The sequence below is a fragment of the Aquila chrysaetos genome, chromosome 7 (genome assembly GCF_900496995.4).
Source record: "Aquila chrysaetos chrysaetos chromosome 7, bAquChr1.4, whole genome shotgun sequence".
Taxonomy (NCBI): domain Eukaryota; kingdom Metazoa; phylum Chordata; class Aves; order Accipitriformes; family Accipitridae; genus Aquila; species Aquila chrysaetos.
In genome coordinates this window covers 10,882,933-10,896,494 of record NC_044010.1, presented here as the reverse complement: position 1 = coordinate 10,896,494, position 13,562 = coordinate 10,882,933, and the positions used below count along the sequence as shown (strand labels likewise).

Here is a 13,562-nt window from a genome sequence, read left to right as displayed (position 1 = left end):
AAAGTAGAGAGAAGTTTGGCAAATCTTACCATTGTACAATGTTGTAGAATATCTTCTACTCAATTTGACAGCTATTTCCTAGGAGAGCAGATAGTACTCTGTGCACCCCACATAACTTAAAACAGCAGGCCAAAATCACAGCCATATGACATCTCTATTACTTGTTAATTCAAAGGATTTCTTTTTCCTTTAGGTTCCCTCCAGCTCTAAATGCAGTTGCATGTTCAAATATAAAGTTTCCTGACCCTTAAAATTCTGAGGGAATAAAATCTGAGCTGCTGGTTTTAGTTTAATCTTTAATCTCAGAAGGAGCTGGGCCAAGGAGCGAAGAACTGCATATTGCCGATCTGAGCCCTTCTGAACAGCATAATCTAGACGTTATATATAACACCTCTCCCTTGAGAACTTCCGTGTGTTTCTCAGATTTTACAGGTAGGAACACCAAAACTCCAGATGGTAAAAGTGTTTTGCCTGAGATCATGTCAGTGATTACGGAGATATTTCCTGACTCTCATTCTAATTGCTACGTAAAAAAATCATAGCTAAAAATTGTAGCCGAAGCCCTACTTCTTTTCCTTCCACTGTTACATTTTCCCTGTAATGCAACATTTTGGTCTTGCTCCTTTTCTATATATGATGGTCAGGTCCTTCCACAGTAGTATCCTTCTTGGATACAATTCCAAGTAGTTACTGTTGATTTTAACAAGCATATTACTGCATATTTGGCTGACCACAAGCTACCAGAAGTAGATGAGGTTTTATACTGCTTTTATTAACTGCTTTCAGATCTACTAAGTTTTCTTGCCACATGGAAAGATAAAATAGAGATGAAGGCTACAGCTGTGTTCTATTTCTTGGTTTGTAAGACCAGCATCAGAGTTTGTTTACAATCCTTTATAGTGCTGTTCACCTGCGGTCTACTCTACTGCCCAAGCTTGCTATTGACTTCAGTGCTTTCGACAATGTCTACAGATGTATCCAAGAAATGCTTGGAATCAATAATGTGAAAAGGGAAATTATAAGGTTTGTTTGTGAAAACGTTGTGAGGAATATGCTTGCTTCCTAGGAAACTGCAACTGAGACAAGAAAATGTTGAAGAAAAAGACCAACCCCATAGATCTCCATTTTCTATTTAAAAAATGGTGGTTCCATTTCTGCTTGGTTCACCTGAGGTGGAAAGTCACAAGGAAGAAGGGAGATGAATCATTCCCTGTACCTGAAAATGACAAGAAAAAGAAAGGGAAAGGTGCTCAAAACAAAACAAAACAAAAAAGAAATTGCTAAGCTCTTAAGCTTTGGAAAAATAACCTATAACCCATGGTTGGACAGAATGACATGACAGGTCTGGGTATAAAGCCATCACTCAGGACATTTATCCAGGAACAAACCCATACAACAAATCTGACTGCAGGCAACTCCTTGGAAATCACATCTCAGTCGGTTTATCCTCATTTTCTTACCAGTAATATGTTGCTGGGATTGCCACCAGCCACTGGGATGAACCACTTCTAACTCAGAGTACTTCACATGAAGCAGCCATGTTCCTTCCCCACTATGGCACTTATGAGGCAGAGTGTCCTTATTGATATTCTGTGTCTTGCGAGAAGTGGTAACACAGAAGCAGCAGGGTGCTTATTGCTCTTGTCTGCTGAAAATCCTGATCTGGAATCAGAAAAGCATATTATGAACCAAACAGACTGTGTTGAAATTGGGAAATATTGCTTGATCTGTTCTTTCGTAAAGAAATACATTGAAGATAATTTGCACCTAAATAACTTAAGCAAGTTATTAGTGGACTGTTTTTCACTAATGAGATTTCCAACAGCACCTTAATTCACCTTTTTGCTAAGTATCCTCTTGCTTCAGCTTCTTCATTAAAGCCAACTATTTTTTGTTTGTTCTAAAAGCTCTCTCAGTACAGGCTATAGCATTAATTATTTTTCTCCCAGTCAGATAATGACTGTAACCTAACATTTATACTTGCCTCCTTCCTCATCAAAGATGATAAATGTTCCTTGGTACTAAGTATTGGTGAAAGCTGAAAAGAATTCCATTAGATCTTCAATCCATGGCAATAATTTATGTGATAAACCAGAAATCTCACAGTAAACCAAGGATTTCCTAGCCAGAAGCCTTAAATATTCTAAGATGAACACAGATGGTAACTGTACAGTTCCCAGGAGCTCAGGAGGAAACACACTGTGATACAAAGATAATCAAATTATTTTCAAGCTTCTCAAGTGCTTTGTGAATCCCTATATGTCACTAAATGTCTCCCACACACTAGTTTCTACTTTCTTTAAATGAATTAAAGTTGCAAAACTTAAAGAGCTATCACATCATCCAATTTAGAAAGTTTAGAATGGTCTACACATATATCCTTATTAAAAAGCAACACAGAGGTTAGTTTGAAAGGGTACTGTTGATACCTATATAGCTTGGCCCAATTTTGTAAAATGTTATAAAGATCTGGCTGGAGAATTCATGTGTGATTAATGTCTCAGCTGTGTGCCATTGGCCTTCTGCTGATAGTGAACACAGGCTGAGAGTTGGGGTTGCTCAGCCTGGAGAAGAGAAGGCTCTGGGGAGACCTTCTAGCAGCCTTCCAGTACCTAAAGGGGGCCTAAAAGAAAGCCAGAGAGGGACTTTTTACAAGGGCATGTAGTGATAGGACAAGGGGCAATGGCTTTAAACTGAAAGAGGGTAGATTGAGATTAGATGTAAGGAAGAAGTTCTTTATGGTTCGGGTGGTGAGGCACTGGAACAGGTTGCCCAGAGAGGTTTTGGATATCCCATCCCTGGAAGCGTTCAGGGCCAGGCTGGATGGGGCTTTGAGCAACCTGGTCTAGTGGAAGATATCCCTGCCCATGGCAGGGGGGTTGGTACTAGATGATCTTAAAGGTCCCTTCCAACCCAGACCATTCCATGATGACTCTATGATGAACATTTTCCATTTACTTCAGCTGGCAACAAATTCTACTTTTAGGGAACTGTGTATTTGCTATTCAGTTCCAAGCAGTTGTATCATGGAACACTGTGAATCCAGTGATACAATGTGAATTCATTAATTTCTCTGATGCAAATATTTCCTTATTCTATCCTTACAGACGACATAAACATATTTTGCCTTTTGTCTATGAGTGCTTCTGTTTCTAAACCGTATACCATATTCAAAGACATATCGCTACAATTCTACAGTTAATACAAACTACATTTCCATTAGCATTTTGGTGCTTCAGTTCATTTCATTCTTAAACAAATTAGTGGTTTCTAAATCAATTTCTCTCCAACCGTTTGTAATAGATTGCATGGGCTTCCTGAGATCCTGCTTATTTAAGTTTTCTAAGTGAACTTACAGCAAGGCAAAATAAAACAGTAAGCGACATACTGTAAGGAACAGTTTTATATGAATATAAACAGGTAGGAATAGGTAAACTCATTAGTCTTTTCCTATGCAATTTACATATGTCATCTCCTTCTGATTATGCTCAGTGTTTTTGTTTTTCTTGTGCACTGCAGCAGATAACCTTTTGCTTTATTGCACATGTATCTGTGCACCTTAAGTATCACCTGAAATTTCTGGGTTTGAATAAATCTCAGGTTTCAAATGAAGTCTTAGACAAAGCCACTGTATTCTGTGTGGTAATGGATAGTGTCCTGGAAGCCCTTGTAGTTTAATTACAAGTATTCCTCCACTGACAAAGTCTATATTTATTGAAAATTCAGCTCAGTTTCTCTCAAAGTTCATCCTGCCTGTTCGAGTCTTGAACTCGATTTGCCACAAGATTTTGTAGCCTGGTTTTCAGTGAAACCTCCAGTCCAATGAGTTTTCAGTTTTATTCGGTTCTGCACAGATCCAATGACTGTACATGTTCACAGAAAGTATTTGTTAAATCTCTAGTATCTACAAAACACAATTTTAAAATATTTCTTTCAAAAGTACAACAGCTTAATTCCACAGAGATTGACTCCAGGTCTGTTCTTGTATCAGTAGCAGTCCTGGGTAATCACTCTGACAAATGGCACATAGAAAGGCAGAATTTAAGTCAATGAGTCCTTTGGTTATTAAAGATGATTACAATTTGGTTATTAAAGATTATCATGATGACACAGCCCACCTTGTTTAATACTTACAGTTCTTGAACTTTTTAAACATCTAGTTTCCAAGAGAGGAAAAACAGAAAAAAGAAGAAATCTGGTAGAGCCACTCTGTCACTGAAATTAATCCTCTTTTGTTTTCCTTGCTAAGGAAGTCTGATGGTGCCAGCTCATAAGCACCTAGGATTTGGAGAGGCTGTTGGTTTCCTTATATCCTCATACATGAGAAATGCAAGTGATGATACTGATACCACCACTCATGGTGGTTTTAGGAAAGGATCGAGAAGCCAACAATTTTTCAGAGGCCTTTTGTCTTCCTGCTTTTTCCTATCTGCAGAAACAAGAAACTCCTTCTAAATGGGGGCCTTATCATTCCAATATTCTCCTATCAGGGCATTCAAATGACTAGGAAGACAAAATTGAAGGTTTTTTCCTTTTCTAAAGAAAACTCTACCGCTTCCATGAGGTATTCAACTCTGCCTTTACTTCGCATTGTCTGTATTTTCCAGTGTATAATCCAAGGCTTTATTGCTGGCATCTCTAATTTTTTTAACCAATAAGTTTTCCTTATAGCAACAGGAAAGATAATTCCATTGAAGTGAAAGAATAATGCAGCCTGAAAACCACAAATATAAGTGCATCTAGATGAACAGTGATAAAAATTAGACATGTATATATTAATATTTTGACAACGGAAAAAGAACAGAGAATGAGATAAGACTTCTTAAAAAAGAAGTCCTTAAAAACAGAAGTTATCTAATTGCTTATTTTACCTAGAGATAGAACAATCTATTTCTAGCTATCACATAGTAATGAGAATCATTATCTTGAACTCTTCTTTAATTAACATCAATCCTGATTAGTCAGAATATATTAGGCTTTTTGTCTGTTACCATAGTAGTAGAATCTCCAGTAAAGGAGGTATTCAATCAGACATTATCATTTGCGCACCACTCCCATGTAATTATTATTTTACCATGTTTCATGGATTTTTTTTTTTTTTTTTCCATTTTTGAAGGGTGAAATCTATTATTGGTCAACCCTTTCTTCCCCAGAGCAGATCCTGGCATGCCAAGTCTTTGCGTGTTGTAGGTGAGTATAATGACCTAGAAAATGTTAATGAATTTTAATCAAAATGGATGCCAAAAGTCCGATGTTCAGAATACCTGTAGTTGTCTTGTACTATGTTGCACCTTGAGGTTCTCTAACTTTTTTATGCTGAAATTTCAGGTTACAGAAAGTACATAAAAATAAAGCTGTTTAGACAGTGTAAGCTATTGACTGTTCAGAGAAATGAACGGTTTGCTTCCACACCAACTCTTAACACCAGGATGCATTTGGATGCACCTGTGATCAGAGATGGATTGCAGGGTAAGGTCTAGATGAGCTAGCTGTAGGAGCAACGTAGGAGACAAAAAGATGTATAAACCATTCTTCATTTTGCTTGACTTTTTTCCTGCTGGCATATTCTTTTGTTGATTCTTACCTTTGTGGTTATTAATAAGTGCTATAAGTTTTTGTAGAAAATAGCAACTTCAGAATAACTTCCTGAAACTATCTGGTGAAATTTAACAGGGAATAACATTTTTGCTAGAGCATTCTACAGGCGGGTCAAAAATTTTTATGAATAAGAATATTTTTTTTTTATTCTAGTAAGTTCCACAGGCATTTGGAGTAATGTCTGTTGAACCATATATCAAACCATCTGTAATGCGATTGATTTCATCCAGATTGAATGAAAAAGAACACCAGACCTAGTGTTACCAAGATGCTAGATCACCAACCTATGTGGTGCTACATGGAAGCATTGCCCCTGAGCAGGGCAACAGCTGAGCAATTCTGAGCAGGGCTGAGGGAAATTCAGGTGCTCCATTTGAGACACACGGTATCAGAGAGCCAAACCATACTGACTAGCCACCTGGGCTGTAAATGCTATGGGTCTTGGATGCCTTCTACTTGGGACAGGCTTGAACAAAACACAGCCCATCCAGTGGCATTGTGGCACTTTTGTTCAGGCTGAAAGTAGGTGTTTTTCAACCTTCTCATGCTTGGGACAGAATAAAGGGACAAGGTTGATCTTACCATTACGCAGCATCTTATGCTCTCCCTAATTAATTGCCAAGCAGGAGGGCAGCTTGGCTCTCCTATAAACAGAAGAGTTTTGAGTTGCTCTAGTCAGTTATTATGGGCTGGCAATAATCGTGCAAAGGTTGCTATGCTTATTTTGGCTACATTTTCTTCTTCAGGGTACTATCGCCCAGGAGATCGTGTAGGTAAAATACTGATGCTGTCTTTCTGACACTCAGGGATTCCCCTTCATCTAATCATAAGGCAAGTGCCCATTCATGCAGCCCTTTGACAGCTGCACAGTCTATGGGTCAGTTTTATCACTAAATGAGCAGATATGGAAGAGCATTACACTTTGGTAAAAATAACTATACCCTGCAAAAAAATCAATGCTTCACTTCAAGTTACAGATGTAGATTAAGGGCACTTAAAAATATGCCCATTAGCTACATGCACACTAGTTTTGCAGGAAAAAAAACCACAAGAATATTACCAACTTTCATACGACTCACATTTCAGCTTTACTACAGTTCCAAGCAGGGAATAAGGGATTCAGTCAAAGAGGAATTACAAAACTAAAACCTCTTGCAGCGCTTTGAAAATTGAGACAGACACAAGTCTCTAGTGAGCTTAATGAAGTATCAGAGTAAAAAGTGATTTAGCTTCCTAAAAACAGTACTTTTGTTTTCTATTTAAAGTAGGAAATCAAAGGCCTGTCTTTAAATATTTTATTCTGTGAAGCAGCCAAAAAAGGGTTCACTTTCAAGCCTGAATAGTGAATATGGAGATAAAGTAGCACTTTTGAGAGCCTTTCATATGACTTTCTCCTTGGTTGAAACACTTGAAATATGGAAGTATAGTGTTGCCACACTCTTTCAAGAGGAAAAGGAAAGGCTATAAAATGACTTCAGTGTTTTGTGATGTGATTCAGGAACACAGCACTAGACAAATTTTCAGTTTAACTGGAGGATTAAAGAATGGGACACAGTCAGAATGAATATTTTGCTTCCTTCATTTTCTATATGTAAATACATGAGCAGTCCTGCTTCAGCAATTAAATACTACCCATCTGTTTTTTTGAACTTGGAGTGATAGCTCTTAGTAAATCAATTACAAATGTTCCAACCAATATAACGGTAACACAGCCTGAAGTAGGAAAAACTACAATTGAACTTGTCCTTATTCTGTATTAGAGAGCGCAGCATTTAGGCGGTTCTGGTTTCCAACAAATCCAACAGCCCCCTCTCTGAGCTCTCTGTTTAGCTTCACCCTACTCTCAATTAACACCTCGTTAAAATGCACACATGCTAGGCCTTATTTGTTGACCATCACTTTTAGTGCCTTAGTATACCTGCATTATTTCCTACAGTTTTATCTGAACTGCAAACACAGCCATGGAAAGTCCTGCTTGAGAAATCATCAGAAAGTGGAAGTACTGACACAAGTGCATTTGCCATTTGCCTCATTATTTGTGTTTGGGTTTCCAGTGAGATGTGGATATTAAATCAGAGGTAGAGCAGAACAACAAAAGGCATCCTAGTCTGTCAGCCTACATGGCTGCTTCAAGACTAACTCTTTCCACATATTAACACCCACATTAGCTGAGACATTTTTTTCCTCTGAGGAACAACCACCACCACCAAAAAAAAAAAAAAAAAAAAAAAAGCCCCTAAAACCCAAACCCCCAAACAAGTAACAAGTGATGAAAAAAATACGTTCAGACTCAGTGCACACTGAAACTAAATGCTCTGAATTCTCCATTGATTGCTGGTTCTCTCCAGCACAGCTGAATATATATGCCACTGTGTCAATGAATGTTTGGTAAAACTTGCAGACAATAGTGTCAGAGGTGACTGGATTGAACAAATCTAATGACTTCATTTGCAGCAGTCAGTCCTTCTCATCTGACAGCTGTCCTCTGCAGAGCATCACGTAGCAAATTGCTGCTTCCACACGGACCTGCAGCTAGTGAAGGCTGGCTTTTCTGATAGCACAAGTAGCTGAATTTCTCATCTGCTCCACACTACAGCCCAACCCACCCTCTCTAGACAGACTTGCCCATTCTTTGTGTTTAACCTTTTAAAAAAGAAACAAACAGGACAGAAAGTCAAAGCCAGTAAATACCTATTCCCCAGAAAATTCTTGTTGCCTATTCACTGTGACATTTGTGGTTTCTTTCTCAAAGACTGCTCTCCACCTCCCTTAAACTTTTCCAGTTTAAACCAGTCTGTATCACTGGCTGTGCTCTGCAACCTGGTCTCTTCCCCATCATACAACAGTTCCTCTTTTGACTAGTTATATTCATATGAAAAACTAGGAGTCATTTGAAGTCCAATGAATTACCCTGTTATGAAACCAGTGTGGTGCTAATCTCTTTGTCATATATGGTAATTTAATCATTCAGTTCTTAACTATACCCCCTTATTTAAAGCTAAGTCTTCAGCTAGTTGAGACAGGGCTAGCTTCTTGCAAGTCAGTAAGGTTCTTGTGATTTGACTCCATGCTGAGGACTTAAGTCTTCAGTATCTGTAAAAATGTGCATTGACGCTATAGGTACTCTGCTATAGATGACAGACTTCAAATGTCAAGAAATGGTAGGCTGCATTTGAGTGTTTTGGACCCTGGATTTGGGTGCAATGAAACACTGTTGACCTTGTCACCCACTAGCCCCACCAGGTCTACTGAAGGAGATAGTACCGTGGTGGATCCAGACCCCAGAAGTATGTATCATCAGGAGTCTACTGTTTCCAATTTTAATTTCTTTTTAATAGCTACTTTCTTCAGTTAACATCTGTACTATTTTACTAAATCATGTTTTGTTCCATCCTGACCTTCTCTTCTATCTTTCAAAATCAGCTGTCTTGTAATTTGATAGAAAAGGGTTTTTTGTGCTTTTCAGATTTGTTCACTGTTTTTCTCCTCATAAGCCTCCTGGGTTTTGGTATATCTGCCGTAAATAATTTCATATATTCTTCACTTAGCTGGTTTTACTTTTTTCTCTGTGTGTTACTTAGTCATTTAAATGTTACAGAAAATCATGATGCTTCTGTTTGATTTTGCAAAGGTGAAATCCATTTGTTCAACCAAAAGTCATTCTCATACCTACATATTTCCTTTGTTCTTCTTGTATTTATTCAATTTTACCCATTAAGCTGCAGGAACATGGTAAGAGTTTCTTGCAGTGCATTTCTGAAGGAAGCAAACAAGCCTGCCACAGAGAAAACAGGATGCTTACCTGTCAGGGACTGATCTTTGTAAAGCTCAGGCTATCCCCGTAAGCACAATCTGAGCTGAACCTAGGTGATGGGGTAAGCTTCGTACATCGCTTGTCACAATCGCTTGTCACAGCCTTGTTCAGGTGTTAAAACAGTATCTTACTTCACGAGCAGACACATTAAAAATCAATCAATGTCACTCCTGAGGGAGCAAGTCCCTTCTCAGCATGAACTATGGCTCCACTATTCCTAAGAATTTTGACTTTGATGACTGATTTGTTTTTCTCGATTAGAAAAATATATCTGACAGCCTCTGTACTTACTGACAGAGAATGCAGTTCAAAGCATTTTAAAAAGAAGCATCCTTGGCAATTACACCTACTAAAAATAAGTAGTGCTTTACAATGCCATTAATTACTATAATTACTGTGCTTTGAGTGAGGCTTGCAACAGGCGAGGATCGTTTCAGCACTATGCATTGTGGCAAAGCACAGCTATGAGACATTCAGTTTTCACAGTGCATATTTTCTCCCAGATCCCTGAGCATAAATTTCATCAACATTAATATGAATTTCAAAACCCATATCCAAGTGCAAAGGATCTCACGATGCTTTTATACTCTCAGGATCTAAACTATAATTTCAACCATTAACAAGCACCATTTAGCATTAGATTTGCTAATGTTATATTATAGTTCTGGCAATTCTGTACAAGATGCATTACAAGCTCAGTGAAGACTAAATTGTGGTACTGAATAAACACTCTAAATAATGAAGCAGAAATAAACAGTGAACGTTAATTTAAGCATTTTACTTCAAATTTTCTTTTAAATAACAAAAACAAGCATGGTTTGCAAAACTCAAATCATACCACACCAGTAAAAATCAAATATATTGCTCAGGGATCCCTGTAGGAACAAACTCTAGCTGCACAATGTACTTCCCATCATCTAAATTTTGCCTAGGCTCAGATTTTGACCAATATGGTTCAAACTGTTAGCTCCCGTCTGTGGCATTACATGGGCCATTTTGCCAATAAAAGAACAAGTCAGGTACTAGCTGAATCAACACTGATGACATATTTCAAAAGACTTTGTTCTCATGGTAAAACCCTGTGAAACAGCAAGCAAATATACCTGGCAAGTCTTTGCATACATAAACTAAGGGACTGCTATCAACATTTTTCTTTTGGTTAGTCCCTCACTGAGAGAATATGACTCTGTTGTGTTACTATGGGATGTTTCCACTGTCACCTGCACTCACACAGGCTGCTTTAATCTTGGGGTCCCCACCAACAACAAGCTCCAGCCACTCTGTGTCTTGCACAGACTGATATCAGCAAAAAAATTATGTGACAGCATTTGCTCCTCCAGCAATACATATTCTATCAAAATGGTTGAGTCAACGTTTAATAAATGATATATATTAGCCAAATGTATACTTTGCCATGAAAACAGGTGCATCTGCAAATATTTTTCATTAGAAATGTAATTAATATGCATAAACTTGTTTGTCAAGCAATTTGCAAATGAATCAAGAATTAAATTAAAGATGGAAGCCTCTTCCCTCCCCTGCCCCCCTGCCCTTTCCCTGTCTGGATTAAATAGAATTTAGAGAAGTTTTCTGTGTAAATTTTTGAAATAATCTCTTTGACTCAAGCTTGTTGTTGTTTCAAACTTTTCTTCATTACCACAGTAATTCTCAGATAGTAGAAAGTTTTATTTCTAGAACTGGTTTTCGCCTGCAGCTAGAGTCTCCTGATAATATGGTGGATATACTGCCATGAACAATGAAATCTACAGTCTCAGATATGTAATAGAGACAAAACAAGGACTGCTCTTCACAGAGCTCAATACCATTCCAAAGAGGCTACCCCTATGGAGAGAGCTCAAAGTGACTCAGTTGCTTACCACAGAGACGAATCGTTATGAATCAGGTTCCTTTCCTTGCTAATGAATTGTTAACAAGAACCTCGCCTTGAAAGATATTCTTTATTCACAAATATTTGCTAAATAATTTTGATTAATCCGTGTGCCTCTGACTGTTCGCTGCTGTGCGTTTAGTCACCCAATCACACAGTACAGCTCCTGGTCCTTGGCTGGAGCACTGAATCCTTTTAAAAGCAGAGTGACAGAGAGCAACTAATGAATAACCAGGACTGGCTCAAGCTTCTGTGATCCTGTTGGCAAGATGGAGTTTTGCAGCCCTGCGGATGAAGGCCAGAACTGCGCTGCTCTGTTCACAGAAAGGGCACAGAAGGGAGAAGGGATAGAGCTGGGAGAGAAAGAGAGGAGGAAGGTCCCTGAGAAGACATACTTGCTGGGATGGCTAAGGATGGAGATGGGTGGACTAGGACCAGCAATGGCTACTTCTGGGAGAAACCCCTGCCTTAGCAGTAGTTGCCATCTTACAAACCCTGATCTTGGCTTCCCAGTACACTGTATTAGGTAAAGCAGGTTGTGCGGCTCTGACCCATTTGCTGCCCCAAGCAGCAGCTCATGTTGCCCATACCTGGTGTCACTCTCTGAAAAGCATTCTTCCAGTAACAGCGTTTGAATAAATAATAATTTTGTGCTAACTTCCCCCATGTTTTTGCAATTCAGACACTGTGCCAGCAGTTGCCAGCAGTCATGAGTAACGGGAACCCACACATTAAATCAAACCAAACGTGGTTTTGGGTTTGGGGTTTTTTTTAAAGACTTAGTAAGTGGTTCCTTCCCACTATTTTTATACTATCAGAATGATTCATCTCTTTTCCATGATCTATTAAAACTTTGGCTGTTCTGGACACACATTTGAAAAGGGTGAAAACCTATTCCCAAAAGAATTACCTCTGGACTGCGGACAAGACTTCACCACTAACCAGCCCTCGCACAGTTTCAGCTTGGTTAACCAGCACAGACATGCCGTAACTCTGGGAGACAAAAAGTTGCACATTCCACTGCTGGTCTCCCAAGTCCTTCAGTTTATCCTTAATAAATACATCCACCGCAAGAAACACAGCTTGATAATCTTCTTTCATTCTTCCTCCTACTACATCACAAATCAGAGAATGAATATTTTGAAAGGGAAGTTTAGAGACCACTCTTTTGCTGCTCTATCACAGCATCAACAGTTTCCCCCCCCCCCCCAGTTTAGTTTACTTTGATCATGTGTCTCTAATTTTGGTTATAAATTGGCAGTTTCTCTTGCTCCTCAGCAGAAAATGATGGTAGGTGGTCAATGAAAGCAAAGATGGAAAAACCCAAGCTAAACCATTATTATTAACCAGTAAGTGAGATGTTTGCATAAAGCGTCACAGTTCTGTATCCAAATGGATTTTTTGTAGAGCATGAAATTGCACAAAAGTAGCTTTCAAAATTGTATGAAATTATTTCTTCAGCTGAAATATCAAATCCATAGATTTTGATGATTTAGAAATAATTGTGTGGATCTTAATTTCTTCATTTCTGTGAAAACCAGTATATTGTGCTTCTGGCATCCCATTCAATGGAACTAATTTTAAATGAAGGATTGAAGCATGAATTCAATTGAAAAAAGGTGCCTCATGTAGGAGAAACATAAACTGATTTTTCTTCTATCATCATCAGTGACAGTCAAATTGGCCAGCACTTTAAATTAAAGTCCACATCTGAACTACTCAGGTAGTGAACAAATCATATTATCTATCTATATCAGTTCACCAATACATTGAAAAATTCATTATTTGTTCCTCTGCCTTCCCCATTAATTAGTTAATGTTTGTAAAATGCTTTGAAAATGAAAGAAGCTATATAAGCAACACTATTATCATTACACACTTCAGGGCAGATAAAGAGTAAGCTAATGAAAGTCTGCAGTAAGAAGAAAATGGATGAAATTTAAATGAGGTGTATTCTGCAGGGACTGGGAGGGTGACCAGGTGGCACAGGGAAATTCAGATAGGACTTAATCATTACACTGTGATTCTGCGATTTGTTGAATGCCCAGCATAGAAATAAATTGGTGATCTTAATCCATATCCTAAAGGACAAGGCTCTCCTTCATATCAAATCATCACCTTTTAATAGGGTTTCTCTACAACTGAGAAAATAGCACTTCTGCAAAGCGTACAGCGGACAGTACAGGAACCTTCTCCCCCTTCCTGCCTCAATGCCTCAATAGAGGTCTTCTATTTTCAGGGCCATCTGAGTAGCTCTTTCTA

The 13,562-nt window shown here is 38.4% G+C and overlaps 1 long non-coding RNA gene across 1 annotated transcript in view; it reads right to left on the bottom strand.

Moving 5' to 3' along the window:
- Window positions 1-1,110: 1,110 nt before the first annotated feature.
- The window catches only part of LOC115343816, a 210,160-nt gene continuing 197,708 nt past the window's right edge, over window positions 1,111-13,562 (bottom strand). Inside the window, exons 4-5 of the long non-coding RNA XR_003924289.1 lie at window positions 1,461-1,662; window positions 1,111-1,216 (exon numbers count right to left, since the gene is read on the bottom strand). This is a non-coding gene — a long non-coding RNA (uncharacterized LOC115343816). The remainder of the gene's footprint in view (window positions 1,217-1,460; window positions 1,663-13,562) is intronic.